This window comes from Anthonomus grandis, chromosome 13 (assembly GCF_022605725.1).
Source record: "Anthonomus grandis grandis chromosome 13, icAntGran1.3, whole genome shotgun sequence".
NCBI classification, from domain to species: Eukaryota; Metazoa; Arthropoda; class Insecta; order Coleoptera; family Curculionidae; genus Anthonomus; species Anthonomus grandis.
Window position 1 is genome coordinate 8,370,635 of NC_065558.1, and position 18,870 is coordinate 8,389,504.

Here is an 18,870-nt window from a genome sequence, read left to right on the forward strand (position 1 = left end):
AAAGGGTTATGACGCTTTAAAGGCAGAAAATGAATTTGAATGGAAATATTGATCTTCCCTCATTATTCTTCTTATGCCTCTTCAACATTAATCCATTCTTCCATATAATTTGATAAAGATATAAAAAAGCTCCTATGATGATTGCTGAATGAACTATAATCATTAATTTATTATCGGAAGATCAGTTATAAGGTGTGGATACATTGCTCCTTAAAGAAATAGGTCACTTATGCGTTTTTTAATTACTTACTCAATATGCATTATTAATTATGAAGTCATCAGTAGATGACAGGAATTTTAAAAATTGATGCCAGTGGTTCCTAAGAATATTCATCTTTTGTTATTTTTGTAATAACAGTTCTAAACAATTTGATAAAGATATCATCAGTAGAAGGATCTATACAGATAACCCTTGATGAAAATCAGTTTTAAGGAGTGCCTAAAATTTCTCTTTCAATATATTTCAACTGCCTGGAAGAAATAAATAATTATATCTACTTACTCAACATGCATTATCTTTAATGGAGTCATGAGCATCATAAATAGGTGAGAGATCTTCTTTGAGTGAATGATTTCCTTTAACGATGGCGTTATCAAAACTATTAATTTGAATGATTTGGCACTAGACCATTACCATCAATATGAGTATTATCAGTAGATGAGAGGAATTTGATGCCAGATTAATTTTGTAACAATTTCATAAATGATCTGATGAAGATGTCATCAGTAGAAGGAGTCTTTGCCGTTGAAAATCAGTTTTAAGTAGTGAATAAATTGCTCTTTCAATGTATTTCAACTGCCTGGAAGAAAAAAATTATTTTCCGTCAAAACCGAAGGTAATTTCACAAATTGGTTATTTTCTCCTATTCCTAATCTGTAATGTCTTTTTTCCTTTGGTTTTCTGATTGCCCTGCCCTGAAGAAGCCAAAAAAGCAGAAACACGTGTCTTCAGATACCTTCTTTGTTCTACCAGATGTTGAATGATTTACTTTAATGATGGCTGAATATGAGCATGATCCATAAAAAGAGTCTTCTACTGATAAATTACTGGTATCATTGAAAAATTCTATTACCCCGTTTGCAGATCCATTATGAATCTCTCAAAGGCCATTTAAATCCCTTTATGTTTCTTTGAAGTAGTTATTGATTTAGGAATTGTTTTTTAATTGAACGACTTGGAGTGCATATAAAAAAAATCGACACGAAATCTTCTGGTACTAAACAAACATCACAATTCCTCGATCCGATAAAACAATAACAATAAATAACATAATGATATAATAATAATGAATTCCAAACCAGTTCTCCGCGATGCCGCCGGTCATAAAGCGAAAGCATCACTACTAACACACATTCTAGTGCAGATATCGGACGTTCTCACTTTCTTTTATCACTTTTCATTTCGCTTTTTTTGTTGTTTATACTAATTGTTTATTGTTTTTAACGATTTTTACCTTGTGAATTATGACCTTCTTACATTCGGATCTGGTCAAGTGTGAAATGACTTCATATGGTGTGTGTGTGTGTGTGTGTGTATGGTATCTCCCAACCCATATGATTTGATGACTAAGACTTTGTATAGTATAAGTTTTAGGAGCTTTTTTGAATCAATTTAAAAAAAATATCGTTAGCTTACTACATATTATAAGCATTATCTGAAATAAATGAACATGATAAGACCTTAATAATAAGCCTGAAATTCAGACTCAATTAAGTCAATTTTGTTCATTCTTTAAGTGTTTATAAGACATAAAAAATAATTTAATTATGAAATGATTTACCCTTATTCATGGTTCAACTGCCTGGAAGAAATAAAAACAATTTCAATGAATAAATAATTTGAAAAGTTGCCCAGAATAAAAATTATCTGAAAAAACTAAAATGCCTAGAATTTATGACTAATTTTGAAATTTAACAAATAGATTTTTACTGACTTCAAAACTTTCCTGTTTTTCATTTCAAACCAAATGCTTCAAAAGTTGTAAACTAAAGAATAACTAGATATCTGCAGATGGTCTGCAGATGGTAAAAACATATCAAGTACTAAAACAAAATAGTCAAAAGAGTTTTAGTAATTTTTTCTAAGAAGGTAATTTTTCCATTAATTATTTAACTTTTTTCCAATTTTAAAATAGAAAACATCTTACATTACATTTTGTAAATTGCCTGGATTTGTTTTTACGTTTAAATGCCTTGTATCTGTCACCTGAGAACTGCCTGGAAAAGTGTTTAAAGAAATCTGAACGAACTGCCCTAAATCAACCATTTACAGAAATTAAGAAAAATATCTTAATCATATAAATCTTAGGAGAATACTTTTTTATTCAAACGCCTGGAATAAATATTTATATTTATCCTCTTTCAGGTACTTGAAAAATACAATTGCATACCTTTTTCTTAACAATTTAATTCTTATTGAATTTTATAGCCAGTTTTTTAAATATGAAGCGAGCAGTTTTTCAAACACTTACAGCCTTCTTTTTTTTTAATTTTCCGTACAGTCAGCGAAAATTAGAACGTTTGTATAATGTTTTCTCATATTTAACTGCCTGGAAGAAATTTTACGCGATTTAGATCTTTCAAGGCACCTGGAACGCCCTTTTTCTACACTTAAAATATTCAAGATTTTCTATTAAGATAATACAAAAGCCGGCATGTCTTTTCATTTTTCTAGTCAACAAATTTCTTGCTTAATTGCCTGGAATAAATGTTCATTTTTCTTTTCTTCCAGGCACTCAAAAAACGGCTTCTTTTGGATGTTCCATGCAAGCGTTGTGTTCCTCAACTGCCTGGAATACAAATTAATTTTATTCGTCCTACCTGACAGTTGAAGTATTTTTTTAAAATTTTCCAGGCAAATGTACCTTTATCTTGAAAGAATTGCCTTTTTTATAATTTCTTGTTCAACTGCCTAGAATAAATATTATATTTATTTATTTATTTATAATACGGGAAAACCCCATTAACTGTAAATTTTACAAAGCAATAATATTTACATAAACAACTGTCATAATCTAAACCTATATACATACCTATATACATATACAAACGTTCTAATTTTCGACTGTACGGAAAATTTTAAAAAAAGAAGGCTTTAAGTGACTGAAAAACTGCTCGCTTCATATTTAAAAAACTGGCTATAAAATTCTTTTAAATTTAAATTATTTTAAATGAAAGAATTAAATTGTTAAAAAAAGGTATGCAATTGTATTTTTCAAGTACCTGAAAGAGGATAAATATAAATGTTGATTCCAGGCATTTGAATAAAAAAATATTCTCCTAAGATTTATATGATTAAGATATTTTTCTTAATTTCTGTAAATGGTTGATTTAGGGCAGTTCGTTCAGAACACTCCTCATATTTAACTGCCTGGAAGAAATTTTACGCGATTTAGATCTTTCAAGGCACCTGGAACGCCCTTTTTCTACACTTGAAAAATTCAAGATTTTCTATTAAGATAATACAAAAGCAGGCATGTCTTTTCAATTTTCTAGTCAACAAATTTCTTGCTTAATTTCCTGGAATAAATGTTCATTTTTCTTTTCTTCCAGGCACTCAAAAAACGGCTTCTTTTGGATTTACCATGCAAGCGTTGTGTTCTTCAACTGCCTGGAATACAAATTAATTTTATTCCTCCTACTTGACAGTTGAAGTATTTTTTTAAAATTTTCCAGGCAAATGTACCTTTATCTTGAAAGAATTGCCTTTTTTATAATTTCTTGTTCAACTGCCTAGAATAAATATTTTATTTATTTATTTATTTATAATACGGGAAACCCCCATTAACTGTAAATTTTACAAAGCAATAATATTTACATAAACAACTGTCATAATCTAAACATACTTAAAAAATTAATACTAAAGTAAAAAACACCTATACTACATATACTAGAAACGACCTTAATAATTTATATGCAAGAATGTAAATACAAAATTGTATGCACAATTATGAAGTAAGTGACCTCTTTAGATGCATTAAGGAACTTATGTTAAACACATCAATATTCGAATTGTTTAACAAATTCATATACCTATCCATAGGATTATTAATTCCATAGGATGTTCTGTGGAATGGAATGTTAAAGGTTACATTATGGCGCAACCCGTGATGAGGAACATTAAATCGTATGCGACCCAACAGATCAGGGCAATCAATTAGCCTATTAACGATCTTATATATAAAACTAGCACCAGAAATATTACGGCGTTGCGACAGTGTCGGAATAGCGTTCTATGAGCACAATATCTCAGGAATTTATGTTGAACTCTTTCTAAAGCATCGATATGAATCTGGTGGTATGGAGACCAAACTACAGAGCAGTACTCCAATATAGTTCTTACTAGGGAGCAATAAACCCTTCTTGGTGAAGAGACTGAGAAATATGAACAGTTTCTCATAACAAACCCTAGTAATTTTGATGCTTTACAGAAATTGAATTAATATGATCATAAAATGTGAGTTTCTCATCAAAAATAACTCCCAAATCCCTAATAGATGCAACATAATTCAGTGGCTCATTATTAATGAAGTAATTGGATTGAAACCGGTTGATCCTGCGAGTGAAACTAATAACACAACATTTCTTAACATTTAAATAAAGATTGTTTTGTTCACACCAATTATTTAAGCGATCCATATCTGCTTGTAGTAATTCTTGATCCACAATACTATCAACCACCCTCCAAAATTTTAAGTCGTCTGCAAATATACAGGAAACAGTTAACTATATCATTAATAAATAAATTAAATAATAAGGGTGATGTATGACCTCCCTGAGGGAGACCTGATGTTACGCTGATGGGATCAGAAAGATGTCCACCTACCCTGACCCTTTGAATACGGCCAGATAAAGAATTTTTAATCGAACTCACAAAATCAACATGAAACCCTACGGAGATCAGTTTTGACAGAAGAATTTGATGATCAATACGATCAAACGCCTTACTAAAATCGGTGTATATAGAACCAATTTGTTTATGATCCTCTAATTTACTCATAAGATCAGATTGGTAACAGATCAAGTTAGTGGCAGTAGACTTATTCTTGCAAAACCCATGCTGTGAATCTGATATTAAGCCTTTGCATAACCAAGAAAGTTGATTAGCTATAAGGCTATCAAAAAGTTTAAGTATTGAAGATTGAATGCAAATACTTCTATAATTATCTATGACATCCCGACGGCCAGCTTTAAACAATGGCACAATAAAACTTTCCCTCCAGGCAATTGGAAATGTGGATGTTTGTAAGGAAGCATTAAATAACAAAGATAAAGGAATGGCAAGAGTACATACACATTTCCTCAAGAGAAAATTCGGAATCCCATCTGGGCCTGCAGTAATCTTGTTAGAGAGTGAGCTAATACCTTCAAATATATCATATGTTAAGATCTTAGTAATGTTTAAATTTAAACTATTAGCGGGACCATTTTGCAGCTGATTATTATCAATACCAGGAGAATAAACAGTTTAGAAAAATTCTTTAAACATGTTTGCAATATCCAAACCACTGGACGCTTGCTTGTCACCATAAAAGAGAGTATTGAGAAGGGTATAATTGGACCTCTTATCAATGATATATTTCCAAAATGATTTAGGGTCGTTCTGTAAGCCGGAATCTATCCCTTCAATATATTGTCGGAAGCACAAATCAGACATACGTTTGCATTCAGACCTAAGGCGAGAAAATTTTATATAGTTTTCGTCTGTATTATCTCTCATATATAATGAATGAGCACTCCTTTTGTTCCTAGTTAAGTTCAGGGGAGAACCACTTAGAAAATGAGGAAGTTCTATATTTCTTCAAAGGAACAAAATATGCAATCCCCATAGAGAGATATTCATAAAAAACGCTGATTGATAAGTTAAGATCACTATACATATAACATCATTATATATCATATAAATCATATCACCAAATATTCATATTTATCCTCTACCAGGCACTTAAAAAAGTCAATTTTTGTACTTTTTTTTTAACAAATCTTTGTCACAAATCAAATTTGATTTCCAGGCACTTGAAATATATTTTTTTAAAATTTTCCAGGCAGTTGACAATATCAGAATATTTGATGCTTACTCATCTTTAAATGCCTGGAGGTAACGATCCAAAAAATATTTTTTTTAAATCATTCTTGGTAACTAAAACGCGTTTTTTTTACACTTCCCAGGTACCTAATTTCTTATTCAACTGTCTGGAATAAATATTTATATTTATTCTCTTCCGGGCACGTCTTTTGAATTTTCTAGTCAACTTTGTACATATCTGGGTGTCAAAATATGCCTGCACCGTGTCGAATTGAAAATAAATATTGAAACATGCTCAAAACAAGAATATTCCATAAAAAGAATAAATAATGTTAAATAAATTTAATTAAAAGAATTTTAACTACTTAATATAATTGTATGGTGTATGTATAGCAAAGTGAAAAAAAATATTTTCAGGTAATTTAAGATTTTCCAGTTTCTCTTAATAACTAGTAATTCTTTTCTATATAAAATGTAATTATGATGAAAATTTGATGTCTTCTTCTAGATTTAATTTTCTAGGATTTTCTTTAATTTTAAGCCTTCTACCCTAAATTAATAGTCTCGTTTTTCTTGACAGAATTGATTTCTATACAGATAATGGAAACAGTGAAAACTCAATTTTTTATTTTTTCATCCATTTATACATAAAAAGCTTTTGTATTTAAAATACATATATGGACTGTATTAAAACCTGTAAAAAAAAGAAATCTTTGGAATAGAAGTGTAATTAGGGAATTCTCTGAGCTAAGTACCTAAAAAACAGCCTAGAAAATATAAAAAAAGACTTTTGAGGCTACGTGTCTAAGCAAATAAATGGATTTTCAGCTTTGGGTACAAAAGAAATGCTTTTCAAAAAAGAAAGCAATAATAAAATGACTCTAAAAAATAATTCAAAACATAAACAAATCGTGAATTTCGAAAAGGACTCAACTCGGATTTTGATCAAATTTGACTTTTCCGCAAATTTTTCAGGTTCAATAGTAGGCCAACATTTTATGAAGGAAAAGGGCTCATATCGGATTTTGTTCTTACAAATACGAAATACGAACTTGTGGTTTTAAAAAAAAGTCGCTGAGATGGGTCCTTTTCGTAATGCATTGCGACGCGTTTAGTAAATGAAGCGAACCAAAAAGCGAATTTCTTATTTTTATAAGACGTGAATTTTATTGGAGTATAGGCATCGTAAAGTTTGCTTGTTTCAGTCTCTTTACGACAGTTGCTTGGTGTACGTCAAGTTTGTCATTTGAATTAGAAAACAATCACATATTTTGGGTACTGTTTTGTTCAACGTTACTAGTTTTTTTTGTAAACAATGAGGCAGATATAGGAGTAGAGAAAAAGAAGCGAGGAGTAAGAAATAGTGAAATGTATAGAAATGTAATTATCAAAAAAGCCAAAGTTAAGGGACTTGCACACACAAACCACGTGGGTAAAAATATCCCTTGTAGGAAATCTGGGGCTAGTTGTAGGTAAGTGTATACCTATGTTCTATTACATAATTAAAAAATAATAGGAGATGTGGATAGAGGTAGATAAATAATGTTATTTATTTACTAGGTAGATAATATTCAATATATAATATATACAAAAATGGTTTTGTGAAAAAATAATTTTATCTTTGTAGGTGCATTCGAAAATGTTCCGATCTTTCCCATGATGCCAAAAAAACAATATTGAATCGCATAAATGGTTTTAATACAAAAGATGAACAGGACATATATATTGAAAGATTGATGGAGGCGTTCCCTGTGAAGGATACTTCTAAACGTCAAGAACATAAAATTAGTAAGCCAAACAGTTACTCTTATAAGTATTTTATCGAAGCAGATGGAAATAGAAAAGAAGTATGTAAAGTAGCCTTTCTAAACTTGCATGGTGTTACTGACAAGAAGAGAATTCGACTACTAAAAATTGCAAATAAAAGCCCCCACGATATGCGAGGAAAATCTGCCGGGTCTAGAAGCAATGTAATGCCCCCAGAAACATGTGCTTTAATTCACAACTTTATCAAGTCAACTCCTGTTAAAGAAATTCACTATTCAAATCACATTGTAAAAAAATACTTATCATCTGTTTTGAATGTGACAATATTGCATGAGAGATTTTCGGCAAAATATCCAGAAAGCAAAGTAAATTATCAGTTTTTTAGAAATTATTTCAATCTAAATTTTGACTTGGCATTTGGTAGGCCACAAATTGATGTGTGCTCAAAATGTGAAGAAATTAGCGTTAAGCTGAAGAATCCCTATTTAAACGATAATGCCAAGAGGGTCGCCAGTGCGGAGCTAATCATACATAAGCATCGAAGTTTTTTAATAAAGCCAAAGCTATTACAGAAAAATATAACGAGAACGGTAGTACCATTTTCGGATTGTCTTTCGATTATATGCAGAATCTACCTCTGCCAGTACTTCCAGTCCAAGAAGTGTTCTATTACCGCCAACTTTGGGTATACGAATTCTGCGTACATAATATAAAAACGGGGAAGGCAACTTTGTATTCCTATCTCAAGGGCCAAGCGTTGAAGGGACCAAACGAAGTAGCTTCGTTTTTAAATGACTTTATATGTAAAAATGTTCCTGAAAATATTACAAAATTACATTTGTTCTGCGACGGATGTTCTGGGCAAAATAAAAATAATGCCATAATAAAATATCTTATCGCTTTGTCACTTACTCGAAATTTAAAAGTTGTTCTTTATTTTCCTCAAAGAGGTCATTCCTTTAATGACTGTGATAGAGATTTTGCAACCATAAAGCGTAAGATTAGAAGAGAAGATCGTTTATTTACTCACGAGCAATATACTAATTTAATACTCAGTAGCACTAAAACAGACAAATTTTGTGTAAAAACGATAACTTATACCGATATCATTGATTTCAAGGCATGGTGCAAAGTACACTTTAACGAAATTAATACTGAAACTTTTAGCCTTTTAAAAACTAAAGGTATTTGTGCTAATCTTCCCACTGTTGAAGACTTTCGATGCTACTCCTCAAAACTGCCAATAAATAACTTGAAAAAGTTGAGGCAGTATATACCTGCAGAATATGAAGACTTTTACGATAGTATTTTGAGCTGGCCGACTACTGACAGAGAAGCAGGAGCTGACATCGAACAAGACTTTTAGCAGAGTTACTTTTTATTTGTTATTATTTTCCAAATAAATTAACAAAAAAAAATTTTGATCTTTAAGGATTTTTTTTAGTTTTGTTGCATCTTTCTTTAAAAAATAAAGTTGAAGTTTCTTTATTAATGTTCTTGTGATTATATAACCTCTCAAGTGGTGCTTAAATTTCGAAAACGGCTCATCTCGGAAAATTCTAAAGTCCATTTTCTGCATGTATACTTATTTGAAAAGAGAAAAATTTGGCAAGGTTAAGATTAAAGGTTAAGGAAAATTCATATTTTCGTAGTTCAAATCTATCAGAAGCAATTCAGTTTTTAGCTTTTCCTGGAAAATTACGTTTTTGCGAGATAAGCCCTTTTCAAAATTCACGATTCAAATATTTACTTTAAGTCCGTCAATTTGACGAAGCTGATTAACCAGAAGCGCCATTCTAATTCCATAAATTTAACCCAAATGAAATCACAAAAGGGTAAAACTGTTGTGAAACAAACCGCGCGATATTATCGATGTAAATCAGTCTTTAGAGCTCTTTAAAGAGGAAGTAGTTGCCAAGCGGTTGTATAGGCAGGGGTCATACAGGGCGACCCAACCAAGGATGAATGAGTATAATAAGTACTTATTCACTACTATTGGGAGCAGCCTGCATTAGTGCAGTGAGTCATCCTTATGTCATTCTTTTATTTGATATACCGATGTGGGTATTTTTAATATGAGATTTAAACAAAATTAAAAAAAAAAAGTTTGTTTAGCTGAATTTTTATTATAGATAGTTTCAGAAGGTCTTAAACTGCCTGAAAATATGGTTTATATGACATAAATTATACAGATGACCTATACTGTTAGAGATCAATGATTTTTTGCCTAAAAGAATGAAATAGAAAACATACTACATGGAAAATAATTAAATTTTTAAATGAAAGTACCCAGTGGTTATTTTAAATAAATGACTCAATGGCCTATAAAAAATGTTTTTTTTAGCGATCGCGTCTTCTTACACCTCACTCTTAATAACTTTTATTTTTTTTTATGGAATAATCTTGTTTTGTGCATATTTTCGATACGATACTTTAGAAGAATATTTTGGCATCCACATGTCATACAAAGTTCTATATCCTGGGAATACTTAAATTTAATTCTGATTATTCAATTTTTTCATTTCTTTCAGGCAGTTGAAGTTTTATTTGAAATTAATAAAATAATTGAATTAAAAGAAAAATATGCTTAAATAGAACTTTAACTGCCTGGAGGACACCTTAGTAATTATTTATTTTGATCACTCATTTCAGTTCACTCACTCACTCAGTTATTCCAGACAATTTAACCTCACATGCCATCGGACACATGAATAAATATAAAGAAAATTTATATTACTGGCAGCAAATTAATTACAGAAGTTTTTTAAGAAACTTTTTTATTAATTTATTAATATTGATATTTTTGTACTCATATCATATCGAATTTTTTTTATTTGAAGGTAAGACTGTTAAAATTTAAAAAAATATATATAAAAGAAAAATCATAGATTGTTTCTAATACTATTGAAGTCATTTAGATTTTTGATGAATTATGACAGAAAAACTACTTCGAATTTTGGATTTTAATTGGAAAATTGCCACTTTGTTATAAATACATTATACAATAATATTTAGCGAAACTGTATTTCAATTCTCTTGAAAAATTAAGTTTGCCTAAGGAAAATTCTATTCTATTCTAATTTTAATAAAAAAGGGATTTTGAGACATTTAAAACACTTAAGGATATTTTATATTATCTGTAAATCCAATTATTCTGATGTTTTCAACTGCCTGGAAGAGGAATGAAATTAATATGTCTTTCGGGCAGTTGATGAAGAAATCAGTTGCCTGGAAAATTACAAAGAAGGCCTAATTTAGGTGCCAGCGGGGTAATAAAAAAGAACTTATTTATTCCAGACAATTAAGAAATTTAGTTGACGATAATATTTAAAAGGCTTGCCTGAAAAACACTTTTTTATCAAAAAAGAAAATTGGGAATTATCTAAACCAGTACAGAAATGGACTTTTTTAAGTGTTTTGAAGAGGATAAATATAAATTTTTATTTCAGGCACCTGAACAAGAAATTAATGCCTAGAAAGTGCTGAAAAGGGGGTTTTCAGGTTCTTTGGGGATTAAAATAACGTAATATTTTTCCCAGGAATTTAAAGATGAAGAAATAGCAAACGTTCGGTCGGAAAACATCTCGTATTTTTTTGTATACTCATTATTTTAAGAAAAGATCATAATTATGTAAAGAAAGGAGACTGGAAGATATAAATATGTCTTCTAGGGATTTGAAGATGAAGAAACACCAAACGTTCTGAACTGCTTAGAAAATATTTAAAAAAAAGATTTTTTAAAAGTCTGTAAAACCTGTTGTTTCTTTTAAATTTCATAAAAAAACTCGTAAACGGCCTAAAAAAGCATTTTTTTCAGGCATTTTAAAATCCATATACTTTAAGTACCTGGAAAATAGACTTTTTTATTATTTTAATGCAAAACCTTAAATTCTTAAAAAAAGTACGCTCAATTTGCTTTTTTCAAGTGCCTGAAAAAGGTTAAATAAAAATATTTATTTCAGGCAGTTGAATAAGAAATAAATTGCCTAGGAAGTATTTTTGTACTCATATCATATCGAATTTTTTTTATTTGAAGGTAAGACTGTTAAAATTAAAAAAAAAATATATAGAAGGAAAATATTTAAAAAATCATAGATTGTTTCTAATACTATTGAGGCCATTTAGATTTTTGATGAATTATGATAGAAAAACTACTTCGAATTTTGGATTTCAATTGAAAAATTGTCACTTTGTTATAAATACATTATACAATTATATTTAGCCAAACTGTATTTCAATTCTCTTGAAAAATTAAGTTTTCCTAAGAAAAATTCTATTCTATTCTAATTTTAATAAAAAGGGTATTTTGAGACATTTAAAACACTTAAGGATATTTTATATTATCTATAAATCCAATTATTCTTATGTAAATCTGATGTTTTCAACTGCCTGGAAGAGGAACCAAATTAATATGTCTTTCAGGCAGTTGATGAAGAAATCAGTTACCTGGAAAATACTTTTTTATCAAAAAAGAAAATTTGGAATTATCTAAACCAGTACAGAAATGGACTTTTTTAAGTGTTTTGAAGAGGATAAATATAAATTTTTATTCCAGGCACCTAAACAAAAAATTAATGCCTAGAAAGTGCTGAAAAGCGGCTTTTCAGGTTCTTTGGGGATTAAAATAACGTAACATTTTTCCCAGGCATTTAAATATGAGGAAATAGCAAACGTTCACTCGTAAACGGCCTAAAAAAGCATTTTTTCCAGGAATTTTAAAATCCCAATACTTTAAGTACCTGGAAAACAGACTTTTTTATTATTTTAATGCCAAACGTTAAATTCTTAAAAAAAGTACGCTCATCTTGATTTTTTCAAGTGCCTGGAAGAAGTTAAATAAGAATATTTATTCCAGGCAATTAAATAAGAAATTAATTGCCTAGGAAGAATTTTTGTACTCATATCATATCGATTTTTTTTTATTTGAAGATAAGACTGTTAAAATTTAAAAAAAAATTATATAAAAGGAAAATATAAAAAAAATCATAAATTGTTTCTAATACTATTGAAGTTTTAGATTTTTGATGAAGCATTTAGATTTTTGATGCATTTAGATTTTTGATGAATTATGACAGAAAAACTACTTCGAATTTTGGATTTTAATTGGAAAATTGCCACTTTATTATAAATACATTATACAATTATATTTAGCGAAACTGTATTTCAATTCTCTTAAAAAATTAAGTTTTCCTAAGAAAAATTCTATTCTATTCTAATTTTAATAAAAAGGGTATTTTGACACATTTAAAACACTTATATTATCTGTAAATCCAATTATTCTTATGTAAATCTGATGTTTTCAACTGCCTGGAAGAGGAATGAAATTAATATGTCTTTCAGGCAGTTGATGAAGAAATCAGTTGCCTGGAAAATTCCAAAGAAGGCCTAATTTAGGTGCCAGCGAGGTAATAAAAAAGAACTTATTTATTCCAGACAATTAAGAAATTTAGTTGATGATAATCTTTAAAAGGCCTGCCTGAAAAATACTTTTTTATCACAAAAGAAAATTTGGAATTATTTAAACCAGTACAGAAATGGACGTTTTCAAGTGTTTTGAAGAGGATAAATATAAATTTTTATTTTAGGCACCTGAACAAGAAATTAATGCCTAGAAAGTGTTGAAAAGGGGTTTTTCAGGTTCTTTGGGGATTAAAATAACGTAACATTTTTTCCAGGCATTTAAATATGAGGAAATAGCAAACGTTCGGTCGGAAAAAATTTCGTATTTTTTTGTATACTCATTATTTTAAGAAAAGATCATAATTATGTAAAGAAAGGAGACTGGAAGATATAAATATGTCTTCTAGGGATTTGAAGATGAAGAAACACCAAACGTTCTGATGTTTTAAACTGCTTAGAAAATATTAAAAAAAAAAAGATTCTTTAAAAGCCTGTAAAACCTGCTGTTTCTTTTAAATTTTATGAAAAAACTGGTAAACGGCCTAAAAAAGCATTTTTTCCAGGTATTTTAAAATCGCCATACTTGAAGTACCTGGAAAATAGACTTTTTTATTATTTTAATGTAAAACCTTAATATCTTAAAAAAAGTACGCTCATCTTGATTTTTTCAAGTGCCTGGAAGAAGTTAAATAAAAATATATTTATTCCAGGCAGTTGAATAAGAAATTAATTGCCTAGGAAGTATTTTTGTACTCATATCATATCGAATTTTTTTTTATTTGAAGGTAAGACTGTTAAAATTTAAAAAAAAATATATAGAAAGAAAATATTAAAAAAATCATAGATTGTTTCTAATACTATTGAAGCTATTTAGATTTCTGATGAATTATTACAGAAAAACTACTTCGAATTTTGGATTTTAATTGGAAAATTGCCACTTTGTTATAAATTCATCGCCATCGCTTAAAAAAAGGTTTATTTCCCAGGAAAAAAAAATTCTAATAACAATCTGGAAAAAATGAGAATTTGATATGCCTGGAAAATGAAATTTTTGACAAAAAATTGGGATATCTCAAGCAATTTAAAAAAAAATACGGATTTCTAATAATATCTAGAAAAATTGTAATTTTTGGTAAAAAAGCACTATTGGACATTTTCTTAAAAAATTAGAAAATCTTCTTTAAATGACTGGAAATAAAAAAAAGGTATGTGCGGCCAAAAATGTATGAAATGCCTGAAAGAAGAAAAAAAATTAATCTGGAATATCGATTGGTTTCTCCAATTTCAGCATAAAACATCAAGCCTATTGGATTTAACTACCTGGAAAAAACAAGTATTTGATACTACCTAGAGAAGTAAGCATTAAAAAAACTGTATGGAAACGAGTTAAAAAAAAACATTGCTTGGAAAAAGTTCTATTTCCCAAGAAAAAAATGTATAATAACAATCTGGAAAAAAATCAGAATATGATATGTCTGGAAAATGAAATTTTTGACAAAAAATTGGGATATCTCAAGCAATTTAAAAAAAAAACGGATTTCTAATAATATCTGGAAAAATTTGTATTTGTTGGTAAAAAAGCTCATCCATGTAATGTTAAAATTTCTTAAAAAAATTACTAATTTTTCTTTAAATGCCTGGGAAAAAATTAAATGCTGCTTGAAATGCTTTGATTGCCTGGAAAAACAAAAAAAAAATTCTAATAAGGAACTCTTCTGGTCCAAAAAAGTTAAGAACTTTTATAGCTATAAATGAATCAATGATAAAAAGGGAAAAATTATTATTTGAAAAACTTTGTTTAAACTACATGACAAACTCAGAAATTTTCTTCAGATGCCTAGAAATTTAATATAATTTTCACCAAAATAAAAACCTTCATGATTCTTCAAACATTTAACATAAATATACAAATCAAATCGATTCCTTCCTACAATAGGTTATATGTATGTACCTAAACGTGACGCAAGAACATAATGTACATATTAACTTCCACGCCAAATTGGGTTACCTTATCTGCTGATAAGCCCAAAGCCAAAGAAACAGCATTAACGAGGTTCGGTTACCAGCGGAAATATTATTATTTAAACTTTACTCGATAACATCACGAAGAATTTAAGTTACTTAAGCCTAAAATTCTTTGGCTTATTTTAGAAATATTAGATAAGCCGGATACACCTTTAAGTCGCCTAATATAAATAAAATACTACTATCATGTGACACCTGTCTTACTACATCAAGTGCCATCGACTTTAGATAAAGGACACATGAATAGAAAAAAAAATGAGTAAGACGACTTACCAGGCTTAAAACCGTCATGTTTCTGCACCGAATTTTCAACGAACTATTTAAAATTTTACTGTATATGTATAAACTAGTAACTACTGGCCGTCGTGCATATGCAGAACGGAATTCGAAGACCACACCGCCACGACAAGATAAAAGAATGAAGCAAAATAGACGATGAAGGATGAAGAAAAAGTGTTTATCTTATCTTATCTGCTTTTGAATGCGGGTACCTTGCTGTCGATTTGTGCGTGTATGATCTTCAAGAGAACCCAAATATTCGTTTTTTTTTTAATTGTCTAGAACAATTAGAAGAGAATCTGTTTTAAAAGGGTGCTTGCAAGGGTTAATGTAGCAAAGGGCGATAACCAAAAAAAAAATCAAATTTCTGAAAAGTCCCTAAAAGACTCTTACCGGCAGCCAAAGTGTCTCAAGTGACTCGAATAAGCTCATAAAAGGCTTAGAAGAAGCTTAAGAGTATCTAGAAGACTCTTACAGGCAGTGAAAGTGTCTCAAATTCCTGGAATGGACTCTCAGATACTCTCAAGTGCCTAAAAGAGACTTGAAAGTCTTTTGAAAGTCATTGCAATCAAAGGGCCATAAGTGCGTGAAATAGAAAAAAATTAATATAGATATCCAATAAAATTAATCAAAGAATCTCAGTGCAAATTTTTATGATTTTAAATTGCAATTTTTAAATTATGTGCATTTTTCATTTTTTTTTTAAATAAAAAATATTTCGAAAAACAGTTTTTTTACAAAGTTTTGTCAAATTTTGAAAAAATCCTAAAATAGGTGTCAAATGGAATTAATCAAAGTATCTTAGTGCAAATTTTCTTGGATCTGTCAAAATGCCTTCAAGTGCTTAGAAGAGACTAAGAAGACTTAGAAGTCTCTTACAGGGAGTCAAAGGACCTGAAAAGCCAAAAACAGACTCCTAATTAATTTCAAGTTTAAGAACTTGAACCTCTAAGGAGGAAGCTTACGAGTAGCTAGAAGACTCTTACAGGCAGTCAAATTATCACATATTCTTTAAAAAGATTCTCAAATACCCTCGAGTACCTAGAAGAGACTTCACAAGACTTAGAAGTCTCTTACAGGCAGCCAAAGGACCTCAAAAGCCAGAAATAGACTCCTAATTACCTTTAAATCTTTAGAAGACACTTAAGAGTATCTAGAAGACTCTTACAGGCAGTCAGAGTGTCTTAAATTATTAAAAGAGATTCTCAAATACTCTCGAGTGCCTGGAAGAGACTTAAGAAGACCTAGAAGTTTCTTACAGGCAGTAAAAAAGGACCTCAAAAAATAGAAATAGACTTCTAAATACCTTCCAAGTATTGTAAAGTTTTTAGAAGAAGCTTAAAAGTATCTACAAGACTCTTACAGACCATAGAAATATCAAAAATTCCTAGAAAGGACTTTCAGATACTCTCAAGTGCGTAAAAAAGACTTAAGAGTCTTTTACATGCAGTCAAAATGTCTCAAATTCCTGAAGTAGACTTCCCAGTCCCTTAAAGTCTTTAGAAGAAACTTAAAAGTATCTAGAAGGCTCTTACAGACAGTCAAAGTATCTCATATTTTTTAAAAAGACTCTCAAATACTCTCAAGTGCCTGGAAAAGACTTAAGGAAGCTTGAAAGTCTTTTACGGACTGTGAAAGAACCTCAAATACCTGTAATAGAAAAACTCTAAATATGTATCAAGTGAAATTAATGAGAGAATCTCAGTGCAAATTTTAATGACTCTAAGTTGGATACTTTTTAAGTTACATCCACTTTGACTACATGTAAATGCAGTCAAAGTACCTCGAATACCTGAAATAGACTTCCAAATACCTTAAAGTTCTTAGAAAAAGCTTAAGAGTATCAAGAAGACTCACTTACAGGCAATCAGAGTGTTTAAAATTCTTGAAAAAAACTCTCAGGTATTTTCAAGAGCCTGTAAGAGACTTAAGAAGTCTTTAAAGTGTCTGGAAGACTTTTACAGGTAATCAAAGTAAGTCAGATTTTAGGAAAAGACCCTCAGATACTTTTAAGTGCGTAAAAGAGACCTGAAAGTCTTTTTTTACATGCAGTCCAAATGTCTCAAATGTCTGAAGTAAACTTCCCAGTACCTTAAAGTTCTTAAAAGAAGCTTAAGAGTATCTAGAAGGCTCTTACAGATAGTCAAAGTATCTCATATTTTTTGAAAAAACTCTCAAATACTCTCAAGCACCTGGAAAAGACTTAAGAAGGCTTGAAAGTCTTTTACGGGCTGTCAAAGAGCCTCAAATACCTGTAATAGAAAAATCCTGAAATAGGTATTCAGTGAAATTAATCAAAGACGCTCAGAGCGAATTTTAGGGCTCTGAGTGGAAATTTTTTTAAATAATAAACATTTTTCAATTTTTTTGGATAAAAAAAAATTTTTTTCAAAGTTTTGTCAAATTTTAAAAAAATCTCGAAACTGGTGTCAAATGAAATTAATCAATGTATCTTAATGCAAATTTTCTTGGCTCTAAGTTGGATACTTTTTCGGTTACAGCCACTTTATTAATTAGTATACAAAAAAATTATTTCCAAAAAAAATTGATCTCAAAATGTTGTTCAAATACCTTCAAGTTCTTAGAAGAAGCTTAAGAGTACTTAAAAGACTCTTGCAGGCAGTCAGAGTATCTAAAATACTTAGAAAAGACTCTCAAATACTCTCAAGTGCCTGTAAGAGACTTCAGAAGACTTGAAAGTCTTTTACATGCAATCAAAGGGCCTGAAATAGACTCTCAAATACTTTCAAGTTACTTAACTTACTAAACTAAGGAGTATCTAGCAGACTCTTACAGGTAGTCAAAGTATCTCATATTCTCTAAAACGACTCTTAAATACTTTCAAGCGCCTGCAAGAGACTTAAGAAAATTTGAAAGTCTATTACATGCAGTCAAAGTGCCTCGAATGCCTAAAATAGACTTCCAAATATCTTAGTTAAAAGTATCTTAAGTTCTTAGAAGAAGCCTAAGAGTACCAAGACGACTCTTACAGGTAATCAGAAGTATTTAAAATTCTTGAAAAAGACTCGCAGGTATTCACAAGAGCCGGGAAGAGACTTTAAAGTTTCTTACAGGCATCCAAAGAGCCTCAAATGCCTGGGAAAGACTCTCAGATACTCTGAATTAATTTTCTGAATGGCTGACGAAGGCAGTGAGCTTTATTAGCTCTATATATAGAAGCCAAGAAAACTAAATGTTTAATTTACAAGAATCCGTTTTAGAGACTCGACTGCTTCAGTTGAAAAATTAATTTTTTGGAAAAAGAGTTTCCAGAGAGGTTTTTAAATAATTAGAGTAACAAATAATTGTGTCAAGTGTGCAATCTTTGTAACGTGAATTGAACCAAAAGGGACCGCAGTGGAATCCTTGGGGCA

The 18,870-nt window shown here is 30.0% G+C and overlaps 1 protein-coding gene across 2 annotated transcripts in view; it reads right to left on the reverse strand.

The window, feature by feature from the left end:
* The window catches only part of LOC126743997 (zinc finger protein 236-like), a 168,516-nt gene that overhangs the window by 110,617 nt on the left and 39,029 nt on the right, over window positions 1-18,870 (reverse strand). Inside the window, exon 1 of one of the 2 annotated variants that reach the window (XM_050451301.1) lies at window positions 15,491-15,624. The exons of the other annotated variant lie outside the window; for it this stretch is intronic. The gene's annotated coding sequence lies outside the window, so the exon portion shown is untranslated. Of the gene's footprint in view, window positions 1-15,490; window positions 15,625-18,870 lie in introns of those variants that run through there. 2 annotated transcript variants of the gene reach the window in all.